The sequence below is a fragment of the Alexandromys fortis genome, unplaced genomic scaffold (genome assembly GCF_014885135.2).
Source record: "Alexandromys fortis isolate MF-2015 unplaced genomic scaffold, M_Fortis_MF-2015_v1.1 scaffold_54, whole genome shotgun sequence".
NCBI classification, from domain to species: domain Eukaryota; kingdom Metazoa; phylum Chordata; class Mammalia; order Rodentia; family Cricetidae; genus Alexandromys; species Alexandromys fortis.
Genome location: NW_026067958.1, coordinates 10,065,288 through 10,073,976, shown reverse-complemented (window position 1 = coordinate 10,073,976; position 8,689 = coordinate 10,065,288). Strand labels below are relative to the sequence as shown.

Below are 8,689 nucleotides of genomic sequence, written 5' to 3'. Positions count from 1 at the left end.
CACTCTTTATTTCTGAAGCCTAATTTGATTTCTTTTATCATCAGAAACCTCTCATGTAGTGATCATCTGTGTATTCACTATGGACTTTGCCTCTAAGTCTTTGAGAAATATTCACAATATCCACGTTTGTATTCTTGTCTGCTAACACCGCTGTCCTCTCAGAGTAAGGTTCTCTGATTACAGATACATCTTCCAAGTACTCACTTTCCTAGTATATTTCATTTGTATAGAAGAGGTGTTGGAAGGTGAGACCTTCAAAGGGTGTTTAGGTCATGTGGGCTTAGCACTAAGGAGTGGCACAGGGCCATTATCACAGAAGAGACATTGTTCCTACAGGCATGGGTTCCTTATAAAATGATGATCTGGGGTTCCACTTGTGAGTCACTTCCTCTCTGTTTCTCTTTGTCTCTCCCCTCCCATTCCTACCCCATGTTATTATGCAAAAGAAGGCTCTTGCTAGATTAATGGACCTCCCAGCCTCCAGAACCAAGACCTAATCAATTTCTATTCACTATAAATTATCCAAAATGTGGTATTCTATTATAAATTAGATATCATTTCCAAGTGCAATTTATCCAAGGTATACAGGTAGGTTCAACATAAAGGCTGATTAAAAAATAAATAAATGTAACTTACAATGTCAGGAGGCTAAAGACGAAAAATCGCATGATAACAGTAATAGGCACAAAAAAAATCTTATAAAATCCAACACTCATAATGAACTTTTCTGCAACTATGAATATAAAGAAAATACCTTGACTTAATAAAAATCATCTCCAAAAACATACAACCAATATGATCCTCAATGACAAGAAAATTGTTTTCCCCAGAGACCAGGAACAATGTAAAGACATAGTCTCAAAACACTCAACATCTGACTAGAAGTCCTAGCAAACTGAGTAGGAAGAGAAAAAGAAATTATATGACAATAGATAGGTAGGTAGGTAGACAGACAGATAGGTAGATAGAAGTAGATAGGTAGGCAGACAGACAGACAGACAGACAGACAGATAGATAGATAGATAGAGGTAGGTAGGTAGATAGATAAATGGATGTAGATAGGTAGATGACATACTCGTCTATGCAGAAAATCAAAAAAGAAACTGATGAATAAAAACAACATTTACACACAAATGTCAATCATGTCCCTCTATACCAGCAATGAAGCTGTTAAAATTTAATTTAATATATCATCATTTACTCAGAGCCCTCTAAAAACTTTGAAAATACATCTAAAAATGTGCATAATATCCATGTGAGGAAAGCTACAAAACTCTGATGAAAGAAAGCAAAGGACTAAATCAAGCAAGAGATACTTCATTTTTGTGAACATAAAATCCGCTGCATCACCCAGCTATCAGTTTATCCCAGATTAGGGAATCAATATCATTCGAAACCCTGTCTCAGAAAGGTATTTTGTAGACATTTTTCAACTGTAAAGTTTGTGTGGCTAGGCACAGCAAACAAACAACGGAAGCATCTGTGTTCAAGAGAACAAAGTGAAAGGACTGACACTACCTCACTTGAAGACATTACACGGTAGGCAAGATGTCTCAATGGGTAAAGGAGTTTGATGTGCAAACCTGGTGATGTGAAGTCAGCCCCTCAAACCCACATAAAAAGGGAAGGAGCAAACTGACATTCACAAGCTGTCCTCTAGTCTCCACATATATGCTGCAGCACACACGCAATGGAAACAAATACTTTCTAAAGTCTTAAGCTACATTGAAACGAAGATGGAGCAATATCAGTGTAAGATTACATCAATGGACCAGAACAGAGAAGTTAGAAATAAACTTAGGTCAGGCATGGTGGTGTACACCATTAATACCAGCAGTCAAACCTCTGTGAATTTGAAACTAGCCTGGTCTACATATCAAGTGCCAGAACAGCCAGGGCTAAGAAGAAAGATCTTGTCTCAAAAAAGAAAAGGAAAACCTACATAAGTATAGCTGGCTACTTTTAAATGAATGATATGCAATTTGATAAAAATGGCAACAACTGGAAATTCACGTGAAAAGATGGTTGTAGACATAGACCTGATATCTTTTTAAAAAAAAAAGAAAGTATTATTCTCTTAAATATTACAACCTGACCACAGTTTCCGTTCCCTCCCCTACTCTCGGTCTTCCCTCGTATCTCTCCTCTCCCCCAGACCCATGGCCCCTCTATCTCCCCTCAGAAAAGAGCAAGCCTCCCAAGGACAGCAACTGAACACAGTATAATATGCTACAATAAGACCATAGACCTGATATCTTAAGAAAAGTTAACTGAAAATGAATTACAGACCTAAAAGATAGGAAACGTCTAAAGAAATCATGGGAGAAATCCAAATGACTTTTGATAGAACACAAATGATAGCTCATGAAAAAAATATTCTAAAATTTAAGGTTAAATTTTTCTTCCTGCAAAAGAAACAGTCAAGAAAATGGAAAGACAAGCCCCAGAATACTCAGGTAAAGAAGTGTTATTTAAAAAATCTGCAAAGAACTGTTACAACTCAATAATAAGCAAACAATACAACTGAAAAAATGGCTCAAAGACAGTAGTATACACAAATAGGCAAATAAAAACATGGTCAACAGAAATGTTTTTTTTTCTTCTTTCTTCTTTCACATGTAAGGCATCAAGTCACAGAGAGGACATAGTGTTGTGCTCTCCTTATGATGGACCAGATTCCTCTTGGGTGTTCTGTGAGCAGAGAAGACATTCTCCAGGGCACCTGCTCTAAGCACACCCCATGCTTTGGAAAACTTTAAATTTAAACAACAATAAGACAGCACTACACACCCACTAGAATAGCCATCAGGCGAAGCACTGACAGTACTATAGTCTGCAAGAATGAAGAGCAAGAATTCTAGTCTCCTTCATTCCATGAGAAAACAAAATGCCCAGCGAGTAGGATGACAGTTTGATCATGTCCAGTGTTTCTCCAAGTGAATTACAAGCATGACTATGCAAATGGCTTCATTCATGTATGTTAGAATCTGGAAGCACCAGAGATACATAAGACGTGCTATAGCTGGAGGATGGAATATGACAAACTGAGAAAAGATACGGAGAACTTAAAGACAGATTACCCAGCAAAAAAGAGGCCAATATGAAAACACAGTACTGCCACTCTCTCAGGGTACATTAACAATGCCTGTGGCTGCCAGGTGTGGAGGCAGAGAGTGGAATGGAGAACATTCAGGATAGTGCAGTTGTCCTATATGATTGCTACAGTGACGGTCAGGTACCATAAACACTTCCCAAAGCCCATAGAAGTGCACCATTGAAATCAAAGCCTAATGGAAACTGTGAAACTCTATAGATAAGGATGTGCCAGTGTGGGGTGGAGCTCACCCCAGTTATAACAAATGCATCCCACTGCTGGGGCTGGGGTGGAAACTGCTCTTGTAGCCTTATTTTTCTTTTTGTGATTAAAAAAAAAAACAAGTGAGGAGTGGGTTTTGTAACAAATCATTGCTGAAGAAAAATAAAGGGTGGAAATATCAGCAATACAATCTAAACTTTATCAACAAACCCAAGATTTTTTTCTTTTTTTTTTCATACAAGATATTTTAATCCTATTCTTTGGCAAGTGTGATAAAGGATTCTAGTGGAGGAGCATCAGACTTGGTGGTACACGCCTTTAATCACTGCAGAAGCAGAGTTATCTGTAGGTAGGCTATCTGGATTAGCCTGATCTACATAGTAAGTTCCAGGCTAGCTAGAGCTATATAGTGAGACCCTGTCTCAAAAACAGAAAAAGAAGGGTAGGTATAGAGAGTTAGCTGAAAAGACTTCTGGGTTTTCTAAACAGATTCTAACATAAAAACATGCTCACACCAAGGATGCCACTGCCCAGAAGCAGTCAATAGCAAAGCAAGGAAGAGGAATGAGGATGCTGTCAAACTCTGATGAGCCACACAAAGCAGAACTGTCTGAGTCTGAAACATTTGGAGAAGGAAGCTTGTTAGAATGAAATATATTCAATACATTGGTGTCAAAAGCATCTAATAATTCATTTAAAAATTTGGTGGAATATGAAACACAATTTTTAAAATGCTTTAAGTGTATCCAGAAAAGTTTGTCTACTCTCACAAATAGAAGTCTGGTATAATCTCACTTTTAATCTTTAAAAATGGATTTAATGGACAAGTGAAATAATTTAAACTCTTAAAGTAACTCTGTTTTACAAAACCCTGGTGGAACCCTCATTTTCCTGGGGAAGCCTCTATTGAGTCCTCCAAAACCTCTAAGTTGTCTGTGCTTCTATAAGCAATCCTAAGTAAACTCAGTGGCTCACCAAACCCAAACTCAAACCCTAAGCAAACAGAGAACACTAATCATGCACCACAGAAAGTGAGTCAGTCCCTCCTCTAAATGCAACGTTAATGTGCTTCCTCCAAGTGAATGATCTCTTTAGATGCCTGTCTACTGACTTCAGCATAAACAAGCCACTGTGGAACAGAAAGGTCCAGTGCTAACAGAAAGGTGATTCATAGATGGACTTCACCAAAAAGAAAAACAACAGAGCCACAGAAGAAATCTGGCAAAAGCAAGTATGCACTTGTAAAAATTCTCAGTTAGACAGCATCTTGGGCTGCTTTGAAGTTGGCCTTCACCCTGGGCTCGCTCAGGTTATGGACAGCTGCTGCCACCTCCTGGACAACAAAAGGAGGTCCTTTAAAAAGAGTTCTGCCTCCCACTAACCCTTCCTTTTTCCTCCTGTGAGTGTATGTGCGTGCAAGGTAGTACACGTTCCCAAACACATGTGCGCACATGGAGGCCAGAGGTCAGCCACCCTTGCCTTTGCTACAGGGTCTCTCTTTAGCATGAAATCTGGTGATTAGGCTGGCTGGCTGGCCAGCGGGCCCCAGTGAGCCTGTCTCTGTCACCAGTGCTGGAACTATGAGCAGGAGCCACCATGCCCAACTCAGGCCTTCATGCTTCTATGAAAAGCCCTTTACCTGCTGAGTGACAGTCCTAGCCTTTGCCCTTTTTCTTTTCTTGGGAAAATAGAGTTCATGACCATGACCCTCTAGAAAGACCAACATGATGTATGATTTCCCTTTAAAGTCACAAAGTCAATCTTTGTTTCTGTGTATAGCTACATAAATTTAAACATACACTCTACTCTCGACAGCCACATAATACATGCAGGGGAAAGGAATAAAACATAGTTTCCTCTTGGACAACTGAGGTTAGGGATCATTACCTAGATTTAGACATAACGTCAGCCAAACCGTGCTCCTGACTGCACAGAAAAACATCCTGACAGGACATGCTGCAGTTTGCCTTAACTCACTTTACAAAGATTGTAGCTAAGCTTCCCTGTTGGAGAACAGCAAATTAAAACTGATTCTGAGGCTTCCTGACCATCTTCTCTACAACATCCTGACGGCAGAAAGCTTGTCTTTCCCTGCAGAAGTGCCAAAGTGTGGGGTGGGATCCACGGCAATATCAGAGGAAAAGATGTGCTTTTCACGGATGACATACTCATCCGTGGAGAGCCGACTGGGGCTTTTACCAGCTGTTCTGTCTTCTCTTTGAATACTGCACCCAGGTCTACTCCCCTGTCAACTCCATTATAAATCTGAGTTGTAATTTTCTTCCCTGCCCTTGCTTCAATTTAACATAAGAAATGCAGTAGAGCTTGAAAACAAATCTAACTGCTGGGTTCATATTTTGCTTCTCCTCCACAAATGTTTCAAAAGGTGGGAGAGAAAAATCAACATTTATTTTAAATTTAATTATCAAGGCTAGTTTATTCAGAAATTTAAGAAGCCTTCAAAGGGAGTCATGGCACACACATGTGTCACACACATGTACGCATCCCCACACTCCAAGCAGAACTTCAATAGTTGGTCTTCATATTGCACTTTATTTTTATTCTAGTTATACATTTTATAAAGAAAATTATACTAAAAAAGCAATAAAACAGAACAGTTTCAGTATTACCATTAGATCACACACATACACACTCTAAGTATCTAAACTAGGCAATGATGAAGATATAAACAATAAAAGAGTCGGTGAATTTTTTCCATTCCGTAGTAACACAAAGCTATTAGCTGTAAGCTGAAGAAAGAAAAAAAAAGGCTTTCCTTCCCTAAGCTGCTTTTGGTCATGGTCTTTTATCATAGCAACAGAAACTGTAATTAAGACACGCATACACAAGCATGCTAAATGAACTACTCTTGACCTTGGCTGCTCTATGCAAAGTAAATAATGACACAAAAAATAAATAAGAGAACCAAAAAAACAGAAATCAAATCAAATTCTTAGCCAAGAAATCCTTAATAGTTACCAAAAGTATATAGGTTTCATGTTTCAGATTCTGTAACTATAACAATTATAAATTGTAAATTTACAGTATGAAAAACAACTCAAGGGAAAATAAATTTCTTAAACATAAAATTAGATTCACTCTTCAAAACAGTTCCCCACTCATAAATAGAATTAAACCTGATACTATGATTTAAAAAATATTAGACACTAAAGTGTTTGGACGGGGTGCAGAGAGGTGTGCTATAATCCCAGTGTTTAGGACGGGGTGCAGAGAGGTGTGCTATAATCCCAGAGCCTTGGGGAAGTAAGCACAAGAGTTCAAGGATAACCTGACCTTACAAGACCTGTTTCAGAGGTAAGCTAAACTAAGGAAAATATTGTTTACTGCTTCTACTATTTAAAAGATATGATAACAATAAACAAGTTATATAAGCAACTGAATAACTTGAGATAAATATGATGTCAAAATGAGTCATGGAGAATTCCAGGTAATGGCTCAAAACCACACTTTGATGTTTGTGGTCACACAGCATCTAGAGAAAAATATTCACAGTAGATTAATTTCTTTTAAAAAGCTATCAACCAGAAACAAAGACGCCTTACAATAAGTGAATAATTAAACCCAACTCTGGTACAGCACTACAGCAAAATGCTGCTTCTGGCCAGTGAAACAATACTGCTGATACACACATCTTGGATAACCAAGGACTTGTGCTAAGTAATAAGGACATATCTTAAAATGTTACTGTGTTCATTACCTTTCTCATCACTGCAACAAAGTTCCATGACAGAGGCAAGGTAAGGAAGCAGAATGAACTTTGACCTGTAGTTGGAGGGTAGAGAACATCACCTCAGAGAAAGTGTGGTGACAGGACCAGCTCCATGGATACGTGTATAGCAGCAGGTTTTCAAATCTTGATGAACGAGTTCCAGAGAACCAGACTGAAGTTGTGCTAGACTGTAATCCTCAAAGACCAACTCCACTAACCCAGCTTCACCAGTCAGGCCCTAATCCAAGAGGATTCCATAACCTGCACCAACTGCTAGGGGCCAACCACATATGTAAACACACAAGCTTGTGGGAGGCAATTCATATCATGCCTCAACAATCATACGCCATGTGATTCCATGTATCTACTCTGTCAGTACTGGAGACTGAACCTAGCTCTTAGCATAGGCTACCTACTCTACCACTCACCAATATCTTCCATCTGCTAAAGATTTTTAAAGCTTTCTAAAGATTTATTACAGGCCCTCAGCCCTGGACCTAGCAACCAGCAATCTTTGTTTCTACACACGTGCCTTCATAGCTTCATTTTCTCATTCTTCCAGAGCCTTCCCGTCAACACACTAGCCATCTCAGTATTTTCTAAAATAATTACCCTTTCATCTGCAATTCCCTGTCTTCCACAAATGCTTTGATATTTCCAAATTCAAACCCTTCTGCTCTTGTGTCTCCCCTTTCAGGAGCCAGGAACCAGCAGGTTCTGGAGCCACAATGCTGGTTGTGAGTCACCTGTGAAGATGTGAGTTATTGACTTCCTGATGCCAGGGTTTCTCTGTGGGTTTGTGTGTGTGTGTGTGTGTGTGTCTTTTTTTTTAAACAAGGAAAATGTCATTCTAATGTAAGACAAATGTTTTTTTTTTAACGATTCCATAATTTCTTGTGGATAGCACTTTGGAAATATCTGCCAAGCTGTTAATCTTCCTCTACTGTTGGCTACTTTCTCTCTGGTTGCCCTTCAAGCGTTCTTTTCTACTGGATTACAGAAGCAACTCCTCAGTCACCCCTGAGAAACTTTAAGGTCTTTGCCTCCACTCCTGCAACCACACATCACTTAGGCAATTTTGGAAACAAGTACCAGATCATATTCCTTCTATGACACAGCTGGCTAAGCGTCCTCTCCGTCATCTATTCTTGCAGAATGCCTTTACATCTATTGTGCATGCATGTCACCACACCATGGAGAAGACAAAGAACAACTTTTAGGAGCCAATTCTTTCTATGTGACTCCTAGGTCACCAGGCCAGGCAGCAAGTGTTTTTACCCACAGAGTCATCTCATTGGCTTCTCATAGAACTTAGATGTCACTAGAGGTAGCAATATGCTCAACCCATATTCCCTGGCTTCCTTTATAATTAAATATGGCTAGGTGGCTATGCTCCAGATAGTCCTATGAATAGGAAGCTTCATTTCTCTAAAAGGAGTGACCTCTATAAGGCAACAAGCTGGCCTCTCCTTCCTGCAGGGTATTTCTCACACTGTAGAATCGGAGATGAGCAATATAGTTCCATTGCCCTGCAGCAATACAAGACATGGAGTCTTCTTTTTTTTAATATAATTTTTTATTGAAAAAAAAATTTCCGCCTCCTCCCCGCCTCCCATTTCCCTCCCTGTCTCCCTTTTCCCCCC

General features: G+C 39.3%; 1 non-coding gene across 1 annotated transcript; it reads right to left on the bottom strand.

Annotated features, from left to right (window-relative positions):
• Positions 1–2,614: 2,614 nt before the first annotated feature.
• Positions 2,615–2,740, bottom strand: LOC126507905 (small nucleolar RNA SNORA11). The gene has a single exon (XR_007593657.1). It is a non-coding gene; the product is annotated as a small nucleolar RNA SNORA11 (small nucleolar RNA).
• Positions 2,741–8,689: the final 5,949 nt, after the last annotated feature.